At 37.3% G+C, this 5149-nt stretch overlaps 1 protein-coding gene across 1 annotated transcript in view; it reads left to right on the forward strand.

The window, feature by feature from the left end:
- Positions 1-5149, forward strand: part of MYO9A (myosin IXA) — a 441307-nt gene that overhangs the window by 1676 nt on the left and 434482 nt on the right. The window lies entirely within an intron of this gene.

Raw genomic sequence — 5149 nt, forward strand, 5'->3', positions numbered from 1 at the left:
TTTTTTTTTTTTTTTGCCTCCAAATGATTTTGAGTTTTGTACCACATTGTTCTCCCTCTTTATGCAGGATCTCCTACATCTAAGGGTTCAGTTTTGAAAATGTGGAGAATTTGGGACAAAAATGGTTATAGGATTTTTTTAGAAGTAATACTATTAAGTTTTGGTTTTAATACTATTAAACATAGACAGGAAAGAAAATACTTTTAAATTTTAAACCTGAAAGAAAAAGACAGTATCACTTAGTTTTTATAAAAAACATATTTTATGAAATATAATTGAGATACAGTAAACCACACACATTTAAATTGTACAATTTGCTAAGTTTTGACATGTGTATATACCACCACTACAGTCAAGATAGTAAATATATATATGTTATCACAGAGTTTACTCCTGCCTGTTAGTAATTCCTTTCTCATACGCCATCCATCTGCAAGCAACCATTGATGTGCTTCTGCCACTGTAGTTAGTTTTCAGAATTTTTTTTTTAAATTTTTTAAAAAAAGTTAGCAGTGTTTCCTCCTCTCCCCTCCCACCCTTGGTAAAAAACAAAGTTAATTTCCTTCTGTATATAAACCTTCCCTTGAATTTTTACAATAATGAACTAATATAATATTTGCCCTTCTGTGATTGACTTATTTCACTCAGCATAATATCCTCCAAGTTCATCCACATTTAAGTTTGCAGAAGTTTTACATAAATGGAATCATATAGTTATGTAATCTTTTTTGTTTGGTTTTCACTTGATATAACTCGTTTGAGATTTATCTGTAATTTGTATGTGTCAGTAATTTATTCTGTTTTATTGCTGAGAATTATGCCCATTCGAAGGGAAGGTGACCCAGCATAATGTGGAAATTATCAAACAATATCATTAATATCAAACACAAGTAAAATTTTGCTGAAGATAATTTAAAAACAGTTGCAGCAGTGTATTGACAGGGAACTTGCAGAAATTCAAGCTGGATTCAGAAGAGGACATGAATATCATTGCTAATGTCAGATGGATCTTGGCTGACAGTAAAGAATACCAGAAAGATGTTTACCTGTGTTTTATTGACTCTGTGAAGGCGTTCAGCTAAGTGGATCATAACAAATTATGGATAATATTGCAAAGAATGAGAATTCCAGAAGACTTAATTGTGTTCATGAGGAACTTGTACATAGATGAAGAGGCTGTTGTTTGAACAGAACAAGTTTAAAATCAGGAAGAGGCTGTTGTTTGAACAGAACAAGTTTAAAATCAGGAAGAGTGTGTGGGTCAAGGATGTATCCTTTTGCCTTTCTTATTTAATCTGTATGCTGAGCAAATAATCTGAGAAGCTGGATTATATGAAGAAGAATGTGGCATCGGGATTGGTGGAAGAATCATTAACAATTGTGACACGCAGATGATACATCCTTGCTTGCTGAAAGCAAAGAGGACTTGACTTGAAGCACTTACTGATATAGATAAAAAACTATAGTCTTTAGTATGCATTACACTTCAACATAGAAAACAAAAGCCCTTACAACTGGACCAATAAGCAGCATAATGTAAATGGAGATAACCTCAGTTGTCGGGGATTTTATTTTACTTGGATCCACAATCAAAACCCATGAAATCAGTCAATAAATCAGACATCGTATTGCACTGGGCAAATATGCTGCAATAGACCTCTTTAAAGTGTTAAGAAGCAAAGATATCACTTTGAAGATTAAGGTGAGCCTAACCCAAGCCATGGTATTTTCAGTCACCTCATATGAATGTGAAAGCTGGACAGTGTATAAGGAAGACCAAAAAAGGGTTGATACCTTTGAATTGTGATGTTGGCAAAGAATACTGAAAGTACTGTTGACTGCCAGAGGAACAAACAAATTTGCCCTGGAAGAAATGCAGCTGGAATGTTCCTTAGAAGCGAGAATGGCCAGACTTTGACTCACCTATCTACTTTGTTCATATTGTCAGAAGGGACCGTTCCCTACAGAAAGATATTATGCTCACTAAAGCAAAGGGTCAGCAACAAAGGGGAAGACCTTCAACGAGATGGATTGACACATGGCTGCTGTGATGGGCTTAAGTATAGCAAGGATTGTGAGGATGGTACAGGACTGGGCAGTATTTTGTTCTGTTGTACATAGGGTCACTGTAAGTTGGAGCCGACTCAGTGGCACCTAACAACAACAACAACAACAACATTTCATTGTTTAGATATACCTTAGTTCATTTAGCCATTCACGTGTTGATGGGTATTTGAGCTGTTTCTAGTATTTGGCTATTGTAAATAAAGCTGTATACAAGTCTTACTCTTTCCTTTCTCTAGGAGTGGAATGACTGGATCACGTGATAGGTATATTTAACATGTAAGAAACTATCACCAGCAGTGTATAACAGTTCCATTACTATATATCCTCGCTAATCCTTGTAAGTCATTCTTTTTAATTTTAGCCATCCTATGCCACTCCTCGGAAGGAAGGTTGGGCAATCTACTTCCGTAGTGATACTGCCTTGGCAACCCAAGGAGGGGTCGCTATGAGTCAGGTCTGACTCGACGGCATATAACAACAACAACAACAGCAACAACAACAATAGGTATACAAAGGTGCTCTGGTGGTGCAGTAATTAGGGATTAGGCTGATAACCAAAAAGATCTATAGTTCAAACCCACTAGCCAGTCCACAGAAGAAAGATGAGGTGGTTTGCTTCTATAAAGATTTACAGGCTTAGAAACCCAATGGGGTCCCTCTGAGTCAGAATTGATTTGATGGCGGTGAGTTTGGTTTTGGTAATAGGTATACAAGGGTCTCTGTATGTGCTGCAAATGGTTTGTACACACCTACAAATCAAAAGGTTGGTGGTTCAAACCCACCAGTGGTGCTGTGGAATAAAGATCTGGTGATCTGCTTCCATAAAGATTTTTGCCAAGAAAATCCTTACTTACTCTGAAACACATGGGGTTGCTATGAGTCAGAATTAACTCAGTGGCAGTGGGTTTGGTTTGGTTTTGTATTAAGTAAATAAGATCTCTGGGTGGCAAAGATGATTTGCGCTTGACTACTGCAACCAGTTGTCATACTGTGCGTAGCTTGCATGTTGCTTGTGAGGCTGGAGATTCTGCCACTATATTGCAAATACAAGCAGGGTCACCCTCGGTAGACAGGTTTCAGTGGAGCTTCCAGACTAAGACTGGGAAGAAGGATAGCGCCATCCACTGCTGATAAAATTGGTCAGTGAAAACCTTATGAATAGCTGTGAGACACTGTCTGATATATATTACTGGATACCATAGTGCTGGAGGATGAGTCCTTCAGGTTGGAAGGCACTCAAAATACGACTGGGGAAGAGCTGCCTTCTTGAGGTAGAGTTGACCATAATGAGGTGGATTGAGTAAAGCTTTTGGGACCTTCATTTGCTGATGGGACACAACTCAAAATGAAAGGAAACAGCTGCAAACATCCATTAATAATCAAAACATGGAATGTACAAAGTATGAATCTACGAAAATTGGAAGTTGTCAAAAATGAAATGGAACTCATATAAGTTGATATCCTAGGCATTAGTGAGCTGAAATGGGCTGATATTGGCCATTTTCAATCAATCATATGGTGTGCTATGTTGGGAATGACAAATTGAAGAAGAATGGCATTATATTTATAGTCAGAATGTTTTAAGATCTATCCTGAGGTACAGTGCTGTCAGTGATAGGCTAATATCCATATGCCTGCAAGGAAGACCAGGTAATACTGCTGTTACTCAAATTTATGCACCAACCACTAAAGCCAAAGATGAAGAAATTGAAGATTTTTACCAGCTTCTGCAGTCTGAAATTGACCAAACGTGCAGTCAAGATGTATTGATTATTACTGGTGATTGGAATGTGAAAGTTGGAGACAAAGCAGAATCTTGGGTAGTTGGAAAATGTGGCCTTAGTCATAGAAATGACGTCAGACATCACATGATAGAATTTTGCAAGACCAAAGACTTCTTCATTGCAAATACCTTTTTTCAACAACATAAACGGTGACTGTGTGTGTGTGAATCTTGCCAGATGAATACACTAAATCTGTGGAAAGAGGCAATGGAAAAGCTCATTATCTTCAGTCAAAATAAGGCCAGGAGCTGACTGTGGAACAGACCATCAGTTGCTCATATACAGGTTCAAGTTGAAGCTGAAGAAAAGTAAAGTAAGTCCACAAAAGCCAAACTATGACTTTGAATTTAGAAATCATTTGAATCTGAAGTTAGAGACCATTTGGAGAATAGATCTGATGCATTGAACACCAGGGACCGAAAACTAGACGAGTTGTGAGATGACATCAAGAACATCATACATGAAGAAAGCAAATGGTCATTAATATGACAGGAAAGAAAGAAAAGACCAAAATGGATGTCAGAAAAGACTCTGAAACTTGCTCTCAAACAGAGTGTAGCTAGAACAAATGGAAGAAACGAGGAGCCAAAAGAGCTGAACAGAAGATTTCAAAGGGCAGCTTAAGACGAGATGAGGTATTACAATGAAATATGCAAGGATCTGGAGTTAGAGAACCAAAAGAGAAGAGAAGTTAACCAAAAGTTCGAGAACTAAATTGCCATGCTTGGCATTTCTCAAGCTGGAAGAACTGAAGAAAAATTCAAGCTTCCATTCGCAACATTGACGGATTCTGTGGTCAAAAATTGAATGATGCAGGAAGCATCAAAAGAAGATGAAAGAATACGGAGTCATTGTACCAAAAGGAATTGGTCAATATTCAACAATTTTAGTAGGTAGCATATGCTCAAGAACCATTGGCATTGAAGGAAGAATTCTAAGTTGCACTGAAGGAATTGGTGAAAAATAAATCTCTAGGAATTGACAGAGTACCCATTGAGATGTTTCCACAAATAGATGCAGTGTTGGAGGCACTTACTTGTTTATACCAAGAAATTTGGAAGCAGCTACCCAACCAGTTAACTAGAAGAGACTGATATTTGTGTCCATTCCAAAGAAAGATGAACCAATAAAATGTGGAAATTATCAAATGATACCATCAATATCACACACAAATAAAATTTTGCTGAAGATAATGAAAAAAACAGTTGCAGCAGTATATTGACAGGGAACTTGGCAGAAATTCAAGATGGATTCAGAAGAGGACATAGAATGAGAAATATCATTGCTGATGTCAGATG

The sequence above is a fragment of the Orycteropus afer genome, unplaced genomic scaffold (genome assembly GCF_000298275.1).
Source record: "Orycteropus afer afer isolate SDZICR_OR568_19922 unplaced genomic scaffold, OryAfe1.0 scaffold00015, whole genome shotgun sequence".
Lineage (NCBI taxonomy): Eukaryota > Metazoa > Chordata > Mammalia > Tubulidentata > Orycteropodidae > Orycteropus > Orycteropus afer.